At 47.5% G+C, this 21,392-nt stretch overlaps 1 protein-coding gene across 1 annotated transcript in view; it reads left to right on the forward strand.

Annotated features, from left to right (window-relative positions):
• The window catches only part of ASIC2 (acid sensing ion channel subunit 2), a 401,586-nt gene that overhangs the window by 225,711 nt on the left and 154,483 nt on the right, over positions 1 to 21,392 (forward strand). The gene's annotated exons all lie outside the window — the stretch shown is intronic.

A 21,392-nucleotide genomic window follows, 5' to 3' on the forward strand; every position in this document is an offset into this window, starting at 1 on the left:
AAGCTGAGTAGGTCCTCGGATGGTGATGATGGTAGTACTCCTCAGTTGGTGGTGCCCCCCAAGTCCATCCATTCCTCACCCACCATTAGAACATCACCATCAAAGAAAAAACGACGGGTCATCGTTATTGGTGACTCTGCGCTGAAGGGAGCAGAAGGGCCAATATGTCGGCCAGACCCTCTACATAGAGAGGTCTGCTGCCTCCCGGGTGCCCGGGTTAAGGATGTAAGGATGAAGCTTCCTTCTCTAGTCCACCCCTCTGACTACTATCCCCTATTAATGTTCCAAGTTGGTAGTGATGAGGTAGGCAGAACTTCCATGAGGACTCTGAAAAAGGATTTCAGAGCTTTGGGGCGACAGGTAAAGGGTTCGGGAGCACAAGTTGTGTTCAACTCTATCCCACCTGCTTCAGGGAAGAATGAGGGATTCAATATAATGGGCCAACAGATCAATACCTGGCTCCGAGCTTGGTGTGCCCGGCAGGGGTTTGGGTTTTTTGACCTTGGGTTCCACCGGTCAAAAGGGATCTTAAGGAGAGAATTGGGTAGGTTCATCCAGAAGGCTTTAAACTAGTTATGAAGGGGGGTGGGGCAGTAGCTGGGGTCACCAAAATGGAAACTGCATGCAATGTCCCTGTGCTTGCAGGAGAGGGGTATGCTTCTAAACCCCTAAGGTCTTGGCCCTTGGTGAAGGAGGAGGATGACTTGCCTCCTTGTAGGAAAAACACGAGGGCTGGTGTTAAGCTGGTGGCTGTGGAAACGCCTAATAGTAGTCACAAGGCTATTAGGGCTGCTGCTGATCGCAAGGAGGCCAAGCTCAGGTGCCTTTATGCTAATGCACGCAGCATGGGTAATAAACAAGAGGAGCTGGAGGCCATTGTTTGTTCAGAAAATTTTGATATAGTTGCCGTCACTGAAACGTGGTGGAATGACTCCCACACATGGAGTGCAGTGATTGAGGGCTACCAACTTTTTAAAAAAAATAGGCTAGGTAGGAAAGGTGGTGGTGTAGCTCTCTATGTTAAAAAAGATTGTGAATGCGTGGAAATCAATAATGATGATGACAGGGTTGAAAGCTTATGGATCAGAATAAAAACCAAGGCCAACAATACCGATGTTATTGTGGGAGTTTGCTACAGGCCACCTACCCAGGATGATGAGGTGGATGAGATGCTTTATAGGCAATTGGGGGAGGTCTCAAGGTCACTCCCCCTCGTTCTGGTGGGGGATTTCAACTTCCCAGACATCTGCTGGGATTACAATACAGCAGACAGGGAACAGTCTCGGAGGTTCCTAGAGTGTGTGGGAGATAACTTCCTGACACAGTTGGTGAAGGAGCCGACGAGGGGAAACAAAACTCTGGACCTGCTGTTTGTTAACAGAGATGGTCTGGTGAGGGATGTAAAGGTTGGAGGCCGTCTGGGACAAAGTGATCATGAAATGCTAGATTTCTCGATCCTTGTCGAACCGCGGAGGGGAGTCAGCAGAACTGCCACCTTGGACTTCCGGAGGGCGGACTTCAACCTCCTCAGGACTATGGTTGAGAGGGCCCCCTGGGGAGTATCTTTGGAGAGTGTGGGAGCCCAGGAAGGTTGGGAATACTTTAAGGAAATTGTCCTAAAGGCGCAGGAGCTGACTGTCCCAAAATCGCGAAAGATGAGCCGACGGGTGAGGAGGCCGGGCTGGCTGACCAGAGACCTTTGGCTTGATCTAAAGAACAAAAAGAGAGTTTACGGTCTCTGGAAGAATGGGGGAGCTACTTATGAGGATTACAGGTTTGTAGTGAGGCTGTGCAGGGAGAAAATTAGGAAGGCCAAGGCGCAGCTAGAACTGAGCTTGGCTTCTAAGGTTAAGGAGAATAGTAAATGTTTTTATAAACACATCAATACCAAGAGGAAGGCTAAGGAAAATCCCCATCCCTTGTTGGATTCTGAGGGCAACTTGGTCACTGAGGATCGGGACAAGGCTGAGGTACTTAATACCTTCTTTGCCTCGGTCTTCAATAGTTATGCTTGTAACTCCCTGGGAACGCAGCCCCCTACACTGGTAGACGGGAAGGGGGAACCAAAAGAGCCTTGCGTGATCCGTGATGAGATGGTCCTGGATCTACTTAGAAAGCTGAATGTTTATAAATCCATGGGGCCGGATGGGTTGCACCCTAGAGTTCTGAGGGAGTTGGCGGATGTGGTTGCCAAACCACTATCCATAATTTTTCAGCAGTCTTGGCTGACTGGGGATGTCCCGGTGGATTGGAGACTGGCAAATGTGACGCCTATCTTCAAAAAGGGCCGGAAAGATGATCCTGGCAGCTACAGGCCCATCAGTCTCACCTCGGTGCCTGGGAAGGTTATGGAAAGGATAATCTCAGGTATCATCATGGACGAACTAAAGGTCAGCCATGGGATCGGGCCTAGTCAGCATGGGTTTATGAATGGTAGATCCTGCCTGACTAACCTGATTTCATTCTATGACAAGGTGACCCGCTTAGTAGATGAGGGAAAGGCTGTCGACGTGGTCTACCTGGACTTCAGTAAGGCCTTTGACACTGTCCCCCATAACATTCTGGTAGAGAAGCTGGCTGCCCGTGGTTTGGATGGGTGCACGCTCCGCTGGGTGAAGAACTGGTTGGATGGCCGGGCCCAGAGAGTTGTGGTCAATGGAGTGGAATCCAGTTGGCGGCCGGTCACAAGTGGCGTCCCCCAGGGCTCGGTGCTTGGGCCGCTTCTGTTTAACATCTTCATTGATGATTTGGATGAGGGGATTGAGTGCACCCTCAGTAAGTTCGCAGACGACACTAAGCTGGGAGGGAGTGTTGATCTGCCTGAGGGGAGAAGGGCACTACAGAGAGACCTGGATAGACTTGATCGATGGGCCAAGGTTAATGGAATGAGTTTCAACAGGGCCAAGTGTCGGGTCCTGCATTTTGGTCATAACAACCCCAGGCAATCCTACAGGCTTGGGGAGGTGTGGCTGGAAAGCTCCCAGACGGAAAGGGACCTTGGTGTGCTGATGGACAGTCGGCTGAATATGAGCCAGCAGTGTGCCCAGGTGGCCAAGAAGGCCAATGGCATCCTGGCTTGTATCAGGAATGGTGTGGTGAGCAGGACTAAGGAAGTCATCCTGCCCCTGTACTCAGCATTGGTGAGGCCTCACCTCGAGTACTGTGTCCAGTTTTGGGCACCTCAGCACAAGAAGGACATGGAGGTACTGGAGCAGGTCCAGAGAAGGGCAACGAGGCTCGTGAAGGGCTTGGAGAATCAGCCCTATGAGGAGAGACTAAGGAAGCTGGGGCTGTTTAGTCTGAGGAAGAGGAGGCTGAGGGGAGACCTTATTGCTGTCTTCCAGTACCTGAAAGGTTCTTACAGTGAGAGTGGGGCAGGTCTATTCTCACTACTGACTTGTGACAGGACGAGGGGAAATGGCCTCAAGTTGCGCCAGGGCAAGTTTAGGTTGGATATTAGAAAGAACTTCTTTACAGAAAGGGTGGTTAGGTACTGGAATGGGCTCCCCAAGGAGGTGGTTGAATCGCCATCCCTGGATGTGTTTAAGAGCCGCTTGGATGTGGTACTCAGGGATATGACTTAGAAGAGGTTTGTTGTTGTGGTATTGTTTTGTGGTTGTTTTTTAAGAGATAGGCTACTGGTTAGGCTGCGGTTGGACTTGATGATCTTCAAGGTCTTTTCCAACCTGAGTAATTCTATGATTCTATGATTTACATGGTGACCTCTCATTGCCAGGTTGCTGATTTCCACCAACGGTTGGTGCTTCCCATCCATCTCCCCTCGCCTCAGTGCAGACCTGGGCACTGATGTGCACAGGAATGCTGTCTGCATGCCAGAATACATCTTCTTCTCACTTTCCCAGGCTCCATCTGTTGACACAAATGAATTACTGACACATTTCCTCCAAAATATCACAGAATCACAGAATCACAGAATCACAGAATGACCCGGGTTGGAAGGGACCTCAAGGATCATGTAGTTCCAACCCCCCTGCCTAGCAGGGCCACCAAACATACGCCTTTACTAGATCAGGTTGCCCAGAGCCCCGTCCAACCTGGTCTTGAACACCTCCAAGGACGGGGCATCCACAACCTCCCTGGGCAGCCTGTTCCAGGACCTAACCACTCTCCTAGTAAAGAACTTCCCCCTAACATCCAACCTAAATCTTCCCTCTTTTAACTTAAAACCATTTCCCCTAGTCCTGCTATTATCAGCCCTTTCGAAGAGTTTGCTCCCCTCCTGGGAGTAAGTTCCCTTCAGGTATTGAAAGGCTGCAATGAGGTCACCCCGCAACCTTCTCTTCTCCAGGCTGAACAAACCCAACTCCCTCAGCCTGTCCTCATAGGGGAGGTGCTCCAGCCCCCTGATCATCTTCGTGGCCCTCCTCTGGACCCTTTCCAAAATCTCCATATCTTTTTTGTACTGAGGGCTCCACACCTGGACACAGTACTCCAGATGGGGCCTCACAAGAGCAGAGTAGAGAGGGACAATCACCTCCCTATCCCTGCTGACCACCCCTCTCCTGATGGAGCCCAGGATCCCATTTGCCTTCCGGGCTGCCAGAGCGCACTGCTGGCTCATGTTAAGTTTCTCATCTATTAGGACCCCTAGGTCTTTCTCTGCCGAGCTGCTCTCAAGGACAACTCCTCCCAGTCTGTACAAGTGCCTGGGGTTCTTCCGGCCCAAGTGCAAAACCTTGCACTTTGCCGTGTTGAACCTCATTAGGTTCACCCGAGCCCAGCTTTCCAGCCTGTCAAGGTCCCTCTGAATGGCATCCGTTCCCTCCACCGTATCGACCGCACCACTCAGCTTGGTGTCATCAGCAAACTTGCTGAGGGTGCACTCCATTCCCTCATCGATGTCATTAATAAAGATGTTAAAGAGCACCGGTCCCAAGACAGACCCTTGAGGGACACCGCTCGTTACCGGCCTCCACCTGGACATAGAGCCATTGACCACCACCCTCTGTCTGCGGCCTTTCAACCAATTGCTTATCCATCTAGTTGTCCACCCATCAAATCCAGTTCCCTCCAATTTGGAGATGAGGATGTGATGGGGGACCATGTCAAAGGCCTTGCTCAGGTCCAGGTAAATGACATCGGTCGCCTTCCCTTCGTCCACCGACGCCGTCACTCCATCATAGAAGGCCACAAGATTAGTTAAGCATGACCTTCCCCTGGTAAAGCCATGCTGGCTGTCTAGGATCACATGCTCGTTCTTTATGTGATCAAGCATGTTGTCCAGGAGGATCTGTTCCATAATCTTCCCAGGCACGGAGGTGAGACTCACCGGCCTGTAGTTGCCCGGGTCCTCCCTGCTCCCCTTCTTGTAAATGGGAGTGACGTGACCCTTCCTCCAGTCATCCGGGACCTCACCTGACAGCCACGACTTCTCAAATATGATGGAGAGCGGCTCAGCAACCACCTCAGCCAGCTCCTTCAGGACTCTGGGATGCACGCCATCTGGCCCCATAGACTTATACTCATTCAGTCTAAGGAGGCAATCTCGGACTTGCTCTACCCTTACAGTGGGGAGGGATTTACCTCCTTGGTCCCCACATAGAGGTATGGGGGTGCAAGACTTAGGGACGTGAAAAAGACTAGAATCCTGGCCACCAGTAAAGACCGAGGTGAAGAACTCATTCAGCACCTCAGCTTTCTCTTCATCTGTTGAAGCCATTTCTCCTTTTAAATTTACCAAAGTAGGTATGTCCGTTTTGGCCTGTCTCTTCTGGCCAATGTACCTGTAGAAGGTTTTCTTATTGTTTTTCACGTCCCTCGCCAAGTTCAGTTCTACCTGCGCCTTGGCTTTCCTGATCCCACGTCTGCAAATCCGGACGGCATCCCTGTATTCTTCCCGGGTGACACAGCCTTGTTTCCAGAGCTTGTACACCCCTTTCTTCACCCTCAGTTCTCTCAGCAGGTCCTTACTGAGCCATGCCGGTTTTCCACCTCTCCTGCCCACTTTCTTAATCAGGGGAAAACCTGATTACCTGAAAACCTTAATCAGGCGCTCCACAGAAGATGTGCAAAAGCTCCTTCAGAGAAATGGAGCACAACTGCTCTATGTTATCGGTGTGAAAGAGTCTGTAGAGGAACGGCAGGAACGCTAACCCAATGGTGATGACATTTCCCAAAATATGACTGCTGCTTTATCAGTAATCAGTAATTATTATATATATATATATATATTACAAAACATGCGTGAGCAGCATCCTAATTTATACTCTGGGCTATTTCCTATCTATCTTTCTGTCTATGGATCTGCCCTATTAGCATGTATCACCTGGAGCCCCTGGCTCTTCCCATTCTGCTCCACATTTGCCTCTCAAGCTATGGAGTCACCTGGAGGTGTTCAAGAAATGTGTGGATGTGGCTCTAAGGGACATGGTTAGTGGGCATGGCAGGAGTGGGTTCAAGTTGGACATATGACCTTAATGATTCTATGATCTATTGAACTCATCTTTTATCATGCTCAGGTCCTGATCTTTCCAGCTCTGCTCTTCACACTGGCCTGCTGCGGTCTCTCCGTGTTGTGCCTGTCTCTTGGTTCTCTGTTTTCTTTCCCATCTTACAGTGTGATTAAGCTCACCACCCCTGGTTTCCAACCACCCCCAGCCATTTCCATGCTTTGTGCTGCGGATCCATGCTTGTAAGCAGATCTGCAAAAAGAGAGCGTGTTTGGTGCACAGAGCACAAAGTGATGCAGGAGAAATCAGTGCTATGTCCAAACCTCCCATTCACAGCAAAGCTGTGGGCAGAAACCCTGCTCTGTGCATGCAGCACAGGGTTACAGGGTGCAGAATACCCCTCAACCAGCAGAATGGGCAGAAGTGGGGAGACAAGGCAAGGCACTGATTTATTTGTGGGATGCAACGAGGGAGCTTCAGATACAGGTCTGAAAAATCTGTCTCAAGGCTGACAAATGGGATGACAGCTCTCTCAAGCATTTGCTTTATTGCTGCTATTAGTTATTTTAGAAAAACCATTGTAATCTGCCATTTCTCTCATGCATTATTCAATGCACTTGTTCATTTTCTGGACTGTACACACATATTCACACCCCCCAAACACACTTAAGTGTGCATATATATATACACACATATGAATAAATGGACCTCTAAAATGATTTTACGAGAATGCTGAGAGCCATCAAACCCCAGTTGTGCATTACAGCCGTCTCTTACAGCCGTCTCTTTCTACTGTACTTTGCCAGTGTTTGGTCATTTAGCGGGTCTGTATTGCAGAGACTGAGTGCAGGGATTTACCCTGTTGGTGGAGCAGGGAGAATATGTGATCAGAGCAATAACAGAATCATTCGAGTTGGAAGGGATCCTTAAAGACCATTTAAGTCCAACTCCCCTAAAATGAACAGGGATACCCACAGCTCCATCACTGCTCAGAGCCCCATCCAGGCTGACCTTGGATGTCTCCAAGGATGGGGCTTCCACCACTTTACTGTGCCAGTCTCTCACTGCTCTTGTAATAAAGAACTGATCACAGACTCTGACCACTGTCCTGAAGTGACCAGATCCCTCCAGCAGAAATACATAGAGAGAGGCAGTGGCAGGAGGTGAAGACCCCTCTGCTCCCATCTTGGGGTGCAGGGCTGGTGCTCTGTAATCCTGGATGGGTGTCCTGGGGCAAGAAGATCCTCATTGGCTCTGTGATTCCAGGGGATTGCTCCTGCTGCAAGGAAAAGCCAGAGCTTGGAGAAGAGCTGACAGCAGTGACAGCTGTGTTGAAAGACAGAAGCAAAAGTGAACGCCTCTGGAAATGCAACTGCTGGAGGAATCAGCAGAGCTGAAGACAGAGCTTGGAAGCACCTTAGAGGCAAGGGAAGGTCAGGCTCAGCTTTACAAATGGGTGCCTTTCTGCAGTAACACTGGCACAGTGGGAGGGAGCACCGCATGGACAATGACATGGTGACAGCACAGACTCAGAGGCCTACGGCAGCCCAGTGTATGTCCCAGGGGTGGAAGCCTGTTGTGTGACGTGATTCCATGAGCCAGGAGGTGTCACACCATCTGCAGGAGCCAGCTGGGCACCCGTGCAGAAGTGTTGAGGCAGAGCTGGCCAGCACCAGTCACAGTATAAAGCCAAGCTCTTGAAAGCACTGCAGGCGCTGAGAGATGCTTGATCGCCATATGGCTGGAGGAATAAATTGAACTTCAGCAGATACCCCGCGGAGAAGAACAAACCTTTGCCAGCATTAAAGCATCCCAAGTATGCGGAAGACCACTGTCAGGCACTGAAACAGCTCCTCTTCTGCTCTTGGTGAATGCTGGATGCCAATAAAAAGGCAGGGAGGCAGGAGCCTTGTTGCTGGTTCTGAGGCACTTAAATGTGCAGAGATTTCCTGCTCAGGCAGGCAGGGAAAGCTGAACTACCAAGTAACATGTAGAGGCTTTGATGCCCACTGCACTCCATGGAAATCATTTCCAGGACCTGTACTGGGACATTGCTCAGCAGAGTGTGTTCCTTCCCTTGTCTGCCCTTGCCAGCAATTACAAGCTTCCCATTCAGGCTAGAAATCATTAGTACTGGTGATTTAAAGGAGATGTTGTCAGCACGATCCATTCCGATGGCTGAAAAATGACTTGGGTAGTATTTAGAGAAAGGGAGAGGAATCCATCAGAGGAACTTGGTCTCATCTTCACTTTCATTTGCTTTCATGAGCCTGGCTGTGCTTGGCAGAGAGAGATGTGCACAAGAGAACAGGGATGCAGAGCAAACGGCAGCCTGTCTGACTAATTGCCCTCGTTCGTAATGCACTGCCTCGTGCCAGCTCGCTATGGGGACAGAGATCTGTGACAGAGGATCCTTTGCTCCCTGATTCCTCCAAGCTCCAAAATGCTTCCTCCCCTCTAAGTTGGAGGGTGCCAGCAAATGCCATTGCCTCTTTAGTACAGGATTGCTCGCTACTGGTGTGCACAAAAAGGAGCAGGACAGACATGCAGTGTGCCCAGGGCTTTGCATGTCAGAACGATACAAATACCATCCCAACTCTCCAGCCCCAACCTGTTGTAATCTCCTAAGAGCTCTGCCTCAGAGTTTCCCACTTCAGTAGGTGGGTGAGGAAAGCCAAAGGCAGCCAGGTGCTGTGGGGTAGGCTGGCTTGCAGGAATGACCCGAGCATCATGTTGATCATATACATTATTTATCTCAGTTAACACTTCCTGCACAATGGAAAAGTGGTTTGTAAATACCTCGGTGATTCCCAGGCTGTGTTGTGCTGAGCTACCTCTGCAGGATCTCTTAATTCAGCCTTGCAGAAGCGCTGGCAGTGGTGGATGTTTTTTCTGGTTGGTGGTTTTTGCAGGATGTGACCTACAGCCTGTGAGACAAGCTTCATTTCATCACAAAATGAGATTTGTTTTAGCTAGAAATAAAATTAGGCTGAAAATCTTTTCAAGTCCCCATCCAAAACAAGAGTAAAATTATTGAATTGGAAGCGAGGTTGAATGCAAAATGCAATAACCTACTCAGAAAGCGTTGGGGAAGAACACTGAGGGGATGAATGGAGCTAACACACGCTGCTCCAGGAAATTCAGAGTGTGCTTAGGTCTACAAGAAAGCTAACAGTCTGAATATATGGGAATCAAATTTAAGACCTTCTACAACCTTTTTCTGCCCTTGAAAATCCATCAGTTTTCAGACTTCCCACATTTGTTCCTCTAGTGCAATTGCATTCAGATTTCCGTGTATTCTGAAGTCTGGCAAGACCGCACAATGAGAGAGAAAAATAACAGCAGATGACTATGGGGAGAAGTACTGCCTTGTGAATAATGAGAATGTTTGGTGCCCAGTTCAAGAGTTAGACTAAAACTGAAATATTTGTTGAGCAACACGAGTTTTGAGCTGCGAATTTCGGGATTTTAGTATTTGTTTCATTTCATGGCCACTTTCCCTAGGAAAAAAGGCTTAATCCACAAACTCCAGAGCTGGCTGGGAGCTCTTTGGCTGGTTCTGTTTGTCATTAATTGGAATCATTGCAAAAATCTGTGCTATCAGTTGCAGACTGTGGCCTTATAGAGAAAATAATGAAGGGGGGAAAAAACATAAAGCTCCTCAAACTGCAACAGAAGCTCAGATTGTGATATAAGATGCTTCTAATAAGAGCAAAATCTCTTTGTTTGTGCCAAGAAGTGGCACAGCAGAGGCGTGGACATGTATACCGCCTGTGCATATATTAACACATCCAACTTCCACCAACCATGAAAGACCTAGGCTTTTACAGATGGCTGCTTGAATATCGAGAGCTTTTTTGGAATCTTCTGCCAGTTTCAGGAAGTTTTTCATCCGCTCAGATGAAGCCGGATTTTGGTAGGGTTGGTTTTGCAGCCCGACTTCCAAAGAAGGATGGAGGTGTGTGTGTGTGCCTGGCCATTCTGCTTGTTGTTGCTGATTGTGTTGACCGGTTCTGGGGTATTTTGACCTTGTGGTTGAGGACTCAGTGCTACTATGGTTTAGTGGAAGCAATATTGAAGTGGATGGGTCTGTTCATGCAGTCACAGAGTTAAAAATACCCCAAGCTCACCTCCTCCAAGACATCAGAGAGCCCTCACAAGAAGTGCCTTTGAAAACCAAGCTTTATTCTGTTGCTTTAGGAACTCATTGCTTTCTAATCAAAGGCAAGACCCGCTTTTAGATCTGAAGTCTTGAAGGGTGTAGCATCTTCCTAGAAACCACTACCTGCTTATATTAATAGCTTGTATTTTTAGCATAAGAATTAATGTTCTGCTCAGTGAGCATCCGCTCCTGCAGTGCATGAGATTATATATCTTTGGAATAAAAGGTGAAGCATAACTAAGAAAATCTTTTATTTTTCCAGGGGTTTTCTTCACCCGATGTGGCTGATGAAGGACTGGCCCAAAGATTGTTTTTTGCATTAAAGTTCCCTTAGTTTCTCAGATAGAATTTGACAGAAATGTGGGATCACCTCAGAAATGCTCAGATTATTTTTTTTCCCCATGAACTAAAACCACAGTATATTTTCCTTACATGTGGACCCCAAATCTTTCCATTTCTTTAGGATTTCATTTCCAAAATCGGATTGCAGCCAAAAAATGTTTGCCTTCAGTTACTGAGATTCAATTTATTCTCTCTCTGAACACTTGGCTTAATCCAGCGCAAAAAGGTGCAGTAATGAACTCTCTTACGGATGAAAACAGGGAACAATACTTTGCATTTCATTAGCTCTTACAAGAAAGCTGAGCAAGTTAAGCAGGGGCCAGCAATATTTTAATTAGCCTTCCAGAGATCGTCTTCTGCAGCGCTAGTCTCTCTTAATTACATTTGCTAAAACATCCCGTAGCACGTTGGCTCCCCGCTTAAAGGTCTCTCTGCAGTGTGGTTTCAGCACGGCGTGCACGTAAAGAAATAAATCCCAGCATTTCCCCCCACTTTGCAACCTTTGCTGAGCAGCTGGGACTGAACGTGCTCCTTGCACAAGGTTACCTCCAGATTTGGGATGCTGAGCCGATGGGAAGAGGTGTTAATTAGCTCTGGTTGCTTTGTTGGGAGGTTTGTAGACGCTGTATGGCCTTGCTGTCTATCAGGGAAATTGCAACTGGTTATGATGGCAAAAGCAAGCCTGGCTCTGGGTGAAATACATCGGGGAGATTTATGGTGCAGGGCAGCAGTTGTCATTTCACAGTCTGTGCCTTCGTGACGATGCTACCGTCAGTCCCCATATCCATCACTGATGATCCACGAGAGTCAGCTCTCTGTGCAGTTTGCTGCCAGCAGCCTGCTTGCAGTCAGGCTCTTCTAAAGCTGCTGTCTGGGAATCTGGAGGGGAGCTGGAAGTTCCACTGGTGTGAGCAGAAAACCCACATTCCCAACCAGCTGCTTGCAGGTGATGGAGAAAATGAGCAAAGTTTCTTTGGGAATTATCGAGGGACCAGGTTTACCCCACCTTTCGGGAATAGCCCATTAACTGCCCTCTTGCCAGCTTTGCTGATTGCCAGTTTGCTGTAGCCACAGTGCCACATTCATCCCTTTGCCTCTGTATCCCACTTCTCCCTTAACACATCACTGCCTCCTGTCTTGAAGAAAGCAAAGGGAGATTGTGGGATTTCCTGGGCATGCTTCATCCCAGCAAACACAGTGTGGGCATTGGTCACATTCTGATCTGCAGTTTTCAGAGCTCTTCACCAGGCTTTTAGAGTCTTTCACAGATCTTATGTTAAACTCATCTCCTTTTTTCCCCATGTTCCCAAGTGGTAAGAGACGGAGGTATTTGGTATTCACCAACACAGAGCACTTCAAGGCCACATGTCTGCTCATTTGCAGACAGATGTTGGTTGCGTTGCTGAAGGCAGCAGGACAGGAGTGCTTGGACTCAGCAATGAGGGCAGGTGCTAGCAGAACTGCAGCAAGTTATGCAGAATTTGTGCTGGGAGAAGCAGACAGGAGTCAGTGCTGACTGCAGGACATTGCATTGGAGCAGCAGCTTTCTCATTATGTTGTTCCTAAAGTTTCTGCCCCTGCGTTGAAGACTCCTCATTTTAGCCCTTTGGATGCTGTCAGGAGCAACATTTCATCCTTCTGTGAGTCGTGCACAAATGGGATGTCAGCATACAAATGGTGCCAGAGATGTCAACAATAGTGGTGTGAAAACTGTGTAGTGAGATGTGGCGACATCGATATTTAATTTATATCATAGTAAAATCGATCTCTCCCATCCAGACAATGTCTTCACCCTTCATCTTAGCAGAATAGCATCTTTGGACCAGGAAGAACATGCAGGGTGTGTCTAAAGCTGTTGTTCCCATGCTATCAAAGCACCCTGAGATGGAATCTGGAGATTTTCAGCAGCTGTTGCAAAGCTCTGTCTGGACACCTGCCGCCATTACTTCTGGTCATTAAAAAAGCTAGAAGAATTTAATCTAGATTTTGTAAATCACTGCTGAAGCTGTCTGAGGGAAATGGTCTGAGCTCCCTTTGTGGAAGGAGGTGACTGTATTGCTGGGAGGGGAGATGAGTTGCAGTAAGAGACGATGACAACACGTTCTGTACTAAGAAGCAGCTTGAAATATGTTGGTCTTACTTAGTTGTCAGGATCTCATATGCCATTAATTTTCTCTAAGCAAAGTAAATATTGTAAGTGACATAATAGTAGGGAAAACATCACTGTGAAATGCAGTTAATAGTCATAATCCATCCTGCTAAAGAAGCACTAATCAAGCTTGGTTCCCATTGCAGCAGGCTTTAGAAGTGTGGCATAAGAGATGTCTCCGCTTCTAAAACCTCACAATGATAATCCTGGTATCTCTGTGTGACTTCCTTGCAGCAGGTCAGCCCTAATTCCTGCTTTGACTGAATCCTCACTATTGCCATTCCCAAATCCCCATGGCACGAGTCTAAACAAAAATTATAACCCATATTTATATGTAAGTCTCCAAGTAACCGAGGAGGGGTTCAGAGCATCCCTATAAAGTAATGCAGATTCAGGAAGGTTTGGCACACAAACAGCTTCTGATCCAAAGCGTTGCATTTTCTAGAACTCAAAACACTATTTAATGTTTGGCATCCAAAGTACCAAGTGTTAATTTCAACGTGTGGAAGTGGCAGATCTCAGACACTGTGCATCAAAGGACCTTTATTTCTGTGTTGTTTTTTTTATTCACAACTTTTTCAACAAGGGGAAACTTTTAACAAGCAGAGATTTTTATCATTTTCCTTCCGTTTTTTATGTGAGGTTTTATTTTTGTATTGTTGGATTTTAATGGGGAGGCATGTTTCTTTGCTTTTCCTTTAAGGTTCTGTGTGGTTTATTTTCACAGCCCCTGACTCTTTGCATAACAAGCTTGCAACGAGTATGTGATAGAACTGCAATATGCTGCTAAGATCACGACGGCTTCCAAAGCAAGATTTAAATTTAATCCATGGTCTAATTTACTGTGAGCCTTGATTCCCAGCCACAGCAGTGACTTCCTTGGTGTTTAAGTCCACGGTTAAAAATATTCCATCATCAGCTGATGTCCATTTGCAGCCTGGAAATACCACCAAGCATTTTGCAGAGGAACATGAGCCCAGTGTCAGTTTTGTTTTCTTTCTCGTGGCTAATGCTCACTTCCCCCACCACCCACAAAAAGGCAGGAGGATCCTCTCTGCCTCGAATGGCTTTTTGCTGAGTTTGGAAAGATGAGCAAATGAAGAAGTGCAAATGGAAAGCAGGATGGAGAAATACCACGCACCAAAACCTGGGTGTAGAAGAGAAATGATAAGCATTTTATCTAGTGCCCTTGTGCAAGTCTGACACAGTCAAGGGGATGAGACTGGTTGTACCTGAAGGAGGGGAAATTGATATCCAGGGGATGATTCCACCTCTTACAGAGCTACACAGCTCCTGGAAGTAAACCCAGTCCAATTGTTTCCTCTTTTCAGGGAAGTCTTGCTGTTGGAAGCAAGCAGCTCCATTTGGATTCTGTCTTCTTTCAGATCAGATATTTCAGGTGCCCTTGTGTCTTCCTCTTATTTTGTCTCGGAAACAGGGCTGAACGGTTGAGTTTTACTCAGCATGTTTCTGTAACACACGAAGCAAATTCATTAACGTGCCCTTGAGGAAGGAGATCATTAAAAATTAAGCCATTTTGATTCCCTGGATTTTTGTCTGGTTTCTTTTTTTCCTTCCAGCTGAGAAATAATTCTCTCCTGTTTTCCAGAAACTTTCCCCAGTGTCACATCTCCTTGAAACCTCCTCCGAGAAGCATCCATGGAAAACATTGATTGCCAGAAATGGGCACTATCCAATCATAACACCATCCAGTGGAAAATTCTTGATCCTTCCTACGCCACTGGCCTAAATCTGGAAGGGTTGTGCTCTGCTGATATCCAAGCTGTCCCACAATGGAGCACACAGCGTTTTGGGGTGAACTTGACCTTCTCTTACAATTAAACAAGCAATACAAACAACCAAAAGCAGGTATCTACAATTGGCTTTGATCTCAGCATGGGCCTGAGAAAGGTTTCCAAGGACAAGAAAAGAGTAAGACAAGGATGGGTTTTCCCAAAGGGCTCATGTCGTGTTAACAGGATCTTGCTTTTTGCTGGAAGCAGAGGTGTGAATGCAACCTTCATTTTGGCGTGAGGTCAGGGAAGGATCAAAAGAAGATGCAGGTTGTGCTTGCAGACAGGGGTGCTTAGCAGCAGGGCTGCACATGGCCGCTTGAGCTGCTCCCATTTCCCCATGCAGAGCTCTCTCCACCTGAGTGTCCCCACCTTGCCAGGCACTGCTGTGTTGTGCAGCCAGGGATACCCAAGGGTGGATGGGTCATAGAACTGAGGAGCATCCTGAGTTGGAAGGGACCCACAAGAACCACCAAGTCCAACCCACAATTCCAAAAAGCACCACCCAAACCCAACAGTTGAGAGCGATATCCCAATGCCCCCTGAGCTCCGGCAGCTCTGGGCCATGCCCACTGCCCTGGGCAGCCTGTTCCATGCCTTTCAACAGCCTTCAGCTGCTCCTTACAGCCCTCAAACCTCCCCCATCTCTGCAGCCGTGGATGGAACTGATGTTCTCCTGCCCACCCCCTGCACTGCCCAACTGGCAGCTGCCTGGCTGCCTAAATATGGGGGTGTGGAGCAGTTGGTGCTCCCTGCTGAGAATAAAGCACCATGCTGACCAGGGTTTTACACAGTGTTGAAGGACAGAGGCAGCTCGAGAAGATGCCTTACTCAGCCATACCCTGCAGATGCACTCAAAGACTCTGAAAATCCTCTTTTCTATTCTTGGTCCGGATCACAGCCTTTTCTTTTGTTAACTTTTCAACGAGGAAGGGTTTCGGTAAAAAGCTCTGCATCCTCTCTCCATGACAGCAGATACTGCATGGTTATAATAGAGAAGATCCCAGTGGGAACAGAGACGTTCCCAGTGTGCACCATTTCCAGTGAGCTGGGAATTGGTACAGAAGCAGCTCTCTGGAGAACTGCTCAATAAATGATCTCTGGTGAGGAATGGAGGCTGCTCCCAGAGCCATCCTGGTGCAGGAACCTCTGCGTTTGCTCCAGCTAAACAGCCCACGAGGGTGGGGGGAGATTCCCGGTAACTCCGCTAATGAAGAAGGAACAGATGAGCACTCCATGTATTTGTTGCCTGATTAGAAAGAAATGAATCAGGGAAGCACGCTGAAGAGTCAATTCTCCCTTATTTCAGAAAGCAGCACAATTTAATTAAGTCTAAATAGCGCTTAGAATGGTGAATTCCGAATCGATTGAGGGCCGAATAACGCGGAGTGTTTTATCGGAAGCTCTGATTCCCTGGATGCTATAGCAAAAAATTAAGAAAGAGAGATCTTTTGAAAAACCCATTCCTCTCAAGGCTGGAGGCTGTTAGGTTCATTTCCAAAAGTGATTTTGCTTCCAAGAGTTAATTGGTCTCCAGACTTTCCAGAGACATGAATATTTACTGCGTCTTGAGCCCCAGTCTGTTTCTGTTCACCGTGGTATAAATCAGCAGCGACGGCAGTGAAGTCAGAGAGTGCACAAGAAAAGGAATCAGGGCCTTACAGACTGGAGGTGATGGCATGTCTATGAGAGCATCTACATGTGAGCATCTCAGCCTGATGCAAAGGCATGTCTGCACTCTGCCACAGAAGAGAAAGATCAGCACTCAGTCTCACCCAACAGGCACAAAGCCTTGAACACACTGTGTCATGGACAGATGGAAAGAGCTGCTGCTGCTGGTGGTGGAACTGGGGCTGAGGAGTGGGATCCCAGCTTAATTCTGACCCCCGTGCTCTGCAGAAACTCTATGGAGTCAGAGGGTTCTCACAGCTGGGAGCTGAGATGCAGTGCTGTAATAGGTTTTGTGTCAGTCCCTGTGCAGCTGCACCTCTTAGAGGAGAACTGAAGTTTTCATCCCAGCCCCATGCACTGTGGGAGCAGCTGCTGTCTGAGGATGCTCTCAGGTGCGGCTGCTGAATGCTGATGTTACCCAGCCTACCTCCTTTTCTTCCCCTCCTGGTGTTTCCAAATAGCCCTGACTGCAGCAAAGCACACGAAAGCTTGAGTTAACAGATTTCAGCAAAAATCCCAAAGCAAAGAAGTTCTTTGCAAGGGATTATAGGAAGATAAGCGTGACGCCCTTCAAAAAAATCCTAATAAGCGAGGCAGTGCCTGGTTCCACTGCATCACCTGAGACCTGCGCCAGCACAGCCTCCCTGCCCTGAGCTGTGTCTGCGTCCTCCTGTGACCTGCTCTCGTTTGCCTCTGTAGGAACACAGGATTTGATTGATGGGGTGAGAGCAGATCCCCCCACACAATGTCACTGCGATCGAATCCAGTGTGGGCTCATAAGGGAAAATTAGTCAAGTAAGTCAAAGCATCTGGGCCATTCTGTTGTCTGCCTCTCCTGGATGGATGTTGCATCCAGTTAAACTCTGGGTCTGTTTCAGGCTGTGGCTTTCAGCCTTCCACAAGCTCATGCAGACACAACATGGGCAACTTTCAGCCCTGAGGATGCTCTTTCCTTCGTGGGGGCTCTTTAAGGACACTGGAGACTAATGGCTAGGTTCTAAAGCGCAGCTCAGGGGAACCCCACACTGGACCTTATGATTTGATGATGTGAGTCAGCATATCAGTGTTCTGACACTTGAGCACAGACCCAGATCCACACAGAGCTGAGAGACCCTGAGAGCAGAGGGATGTTTTAGAGGAAGATGCACCATTCTCAGATCAGGACTGCTGGGATATTACTCTCACTGCATCACACACTCCTGGCTCTTTAAAGCTCTTACAAGAGTTCAGCTGAACTTTCTGCATCTCCCAGCTGCCCCTATTTATCTTACAATAATGAGATTGTTGGTCTTTCTTTCTTTTTGTTTCGGTTGGAGCAATAGTAACGAGCATAACCAAGGGCAATTGATGGAGAGGGAGCTCCTGGGATAGCAATTTCTTTTCTAATTAGAGTATTCGATAGATCCCATTGGAAGAAAGCCTGTTAATCAGATTTTAAATGGTACAGTGAGGAGTTACAGCAAATACAAGTAGTGAGGATGGTGATTTTCTGAAGGGCAGGGTTTAAGTCACGCAGGAACAAGTGCTATGGTTGGAGACTGCACAGATGTTTGTGACTATGATGGGAAGCCATGGAACGAAGAGCAATTCCAACAGGATCCAGTTCGTATTTTAAAGCTTAAAAAGAACAGAAGTGTTTCTAAGACTTCTTTTTCCTTTCTCTCTGGGGAAATTAAGTTGCACATTATGCCAATGACTTATTCATAACAGAAGAAAATGAATTTCTTTTTTTTTTTTGAAGTAGCGCTTTTGGTGATTCCTTGTTGAAATCCCAGCATCAAATCCTCCTGTTCCTTCTTCCCAGGTGCAGAGCTGGTGGCAGTATTGCGTTTTCATAAACTACATACTGGTTCCTAGCTGCTAATTATGCTCATATATTGCTCAGTCATTCAGCTTTTAGCTACCACTTCTTCCTGTGCCTGTGTTGGTTTTGTTCTTTTTTAACAGAAATCTGCATTACATTGCAGTGCTGCAATGCTCCAAGCCACAGGTCAACACTTGCAAGTTGCTTTCCATGGCATTTAGTGAAAGCCCCTAATTTCCAACCCGCCATTCTATGTTTAGCTGTAAGGGAATGCTGATGCTCTGCTAAGTTCAGCGTTACCAATTTCTTCATTTCATCCATTGCTCAGCATGATTTCTAGAGCAGGAAAAGGAAAATGGCCTTCTGATCTCTCCTTTTTAACCACTAACTGTTACCTTTCTGGTTATTCCTACTTCTCCTGTAAGGATCAGTGTCCCTTTGGCTTCCCACAACTTCCTGGAGCAGTGGGGATGTGCTGATGGGATGCTGGGATGCTTTGTTCCCTTTGGGATCCCTCCTTGCAGCACCTCAACCACAGTGCTGCTCGCTGAAATCCTGGCAGAGGTAATAGACTCATCCCAGTCTCCTCTCTTATTTACATCACCTACTTTCTTGAAATAATGTAGGAAATCCATCATCTGTCTTAGGGTTGTTGGGACTTTGGGGGTTATTCTTTTTAATAGGACCACGTTTTACCTTCCTGCAAGCTAAGCAAGGGCTGAGCAAAACTCAGAGGGTCTGTGGAGAAGGGAGGAAAATGGAAGTGATGAATGCAGAGAATTAAAAGTGATCTAAGGTTGCTGTCACATTATAATGCAATGTTCAGGTCCAATATCTCATATTCTGCAAGATTTGGACATAGAATGCATGCACCATTGGAAAGTGAGTACTCACCCCCGATCCTCGGCACATAAAGCAGCAGCAGCGTGCAGGGAGTGTTTGCAAGATCCAGTAATAAATAACAATAATGGGATCTTAAATATGTCGCTAAACAGGGCTGAATAATGCCAATCAGATATTGCAAACCACGGCCACCAGAGACCTTCCTCCCAGGTTGTGGAAGGCAAGATTTCACATAGCCATTGAGGAAAAGCAAAGGGGAATTGGCTGCGTGCTCCTGGGGCCATCAGTGAGCAGCAGGGCAGGTGAGGAGCTCAAGGATCCAGTAGGATGTCCAATTATTCCCATCACGTTTGCATGGGCTCTGGAAAAGGAGCCAAGCTGCAGTCTTCAACTTCACTCTCTTTCCCTTCTTGATGTACTCGCTGTACCCACTTTTTTTTCCACTAGGGAAAGCTTAACATAACAGTGTGTGTCTTGGGCATGGAAAATTGGCTGCTTGCACCGCTCTCCCTGATCACTCAAGCTAATGATCACTCTGCGGTGCATAATATTTTTTCAATCTGATTTAGGAGGAAATTCAATTGATCATCACTTTCTGCCCAGACTTCTTAGTTCTCCACAAAACTCGGGGCTGCTTTGCATTCCAGACAGGCTTGCACTGCACCGAGCCGACCGACGGGAAATTAATTCAGTACCATTTTTAAAGTGCAGTAGGTTAAGGCTGACAAGCCTTTCGTCTCGTAGGACACAATGTGCGGTGTCTCGCATGTCACCCTTACAGAGACAAAGAAGGGTTGAGGCAATGTATAGCTGGGAAAATAGGATAATTACTGGCACGTGCTTTGGGCTTATTCATCTGGATCTCATTATCGGAGTATTGTGAGCTATTGATATTGAGACAGGGAAACGTCCGTGCAGATGTACTGTTTGCAGATTAAGAGGATATGGCTGGTCCTGAAACCACTCCCTGGGGAGGGAACAGTGGAGATGTGGCACTGGGGGATGTGTTTGGTGGGCATGGTGGGATGGGTTGGGGTTGGCTTTGGGGGTCTGAGAGGTCAAGGTGTGCAAGGAGGGCAAAGATGGATGAGCAGGAGGGAGGGAGCAGTCCCCAGCTGCTGGAGGAAAGCACCAGAAAAACTCATGTAGCAAAATGTCCTACCACTGTTCTGCCCATTGCCTGCACAAAATCCAGCGTGGCGGCTGTCTCTATCCAACAACAATCCCCAATTGGTTCCATACAGCCCAGCCAAAGCTGCAGAGGTAATGAATGCTCCAGAGTGCTACAAGCTCCAAAGCCAGGGTATTTATTCAGGGAAAATTTCCCTGTGGAGTGTGAATCTTGAGCCTGTCAGGGGGACTTGCCTGAGTCTAAATAGGTGGGTAAAGTACAGAGCCCTTGATTCAGTGCAGAATTTCACCTATGCTGTCAAACCAAGAAAATCAATATGTTGACGGCACAAGTGGCTGAGAGCTGAGCAGAGACCCATCCCCTGTGCTCTGTGCTGAGTGGATGCCAGCACTCTGAATTGCATCAGGGAGCAGCTCAGGAACCAGAGAAGATTTGAGTGTACCCAAGTATTGCAAAATAGTAGTGCAATAGGAGCCCCACAGCCCTTCCCCACTCCCTGCTTCACATTATTTCCTTGAGCATTGAGAAATCCAGCCTCTACCCTCACCTGGCTAAAAAAAATACCCACACCAAAACAAGTTATGCATTGGGCTATTGAAAATAAATGATTTCAGTGGTGAATGGGAGAAGTCAATTTTCCATCAGGAAGAAATTCCCACTGGTCTGAGGAAGGACTGCATTATTTGGGAACATATGAACATATTTGCTTTTCTTTGTTGTTGTTTTCCTATTTAATTCCGTCAAAAATATGACAAACCAACAAAGCCATGTGTCCTGTTAAGACATGTTTCTTACTGAAGTGGCAGCTGAACTCTCAGGCCTGAGGGACAAAGAGCAGAAGGGTTTGCCAAGGAGGGTCTGCAGCTGGCTGCGCTCCGGGGCTCACAGTGCGCAGATGTCATCTAAAAGGTCCATGACCCTCAACTGAAGTTGGGGCACTGAAACCTTTCTTTGCAGTAATTTAGCTGGCAGGTAAGAAAACCAGGAAGGGAGAGCCAAATGTACTGAATGCAGTGGGGAAATATTGCTCAAGTGCTTTCTCCCCAGCGAGCACGGAACACTCAGGGCTCTGTGCATCTGTTAGCC

The sequence above is a fragment of the Excalfactoria chinensis genome, chromosome 24 (assembly GCF_039878825.1).
Source record: "Excalfactoria chinensis isolate bCotChi1 chromosome 24, bCotChi1.hap2, whole genome shotgun sequence".
NCBI lineage: Eukaryota > Metazoa > Chordata > Aves > Galliformes > Phasianidae > Excalfactoria > Excalfactoria chinensis.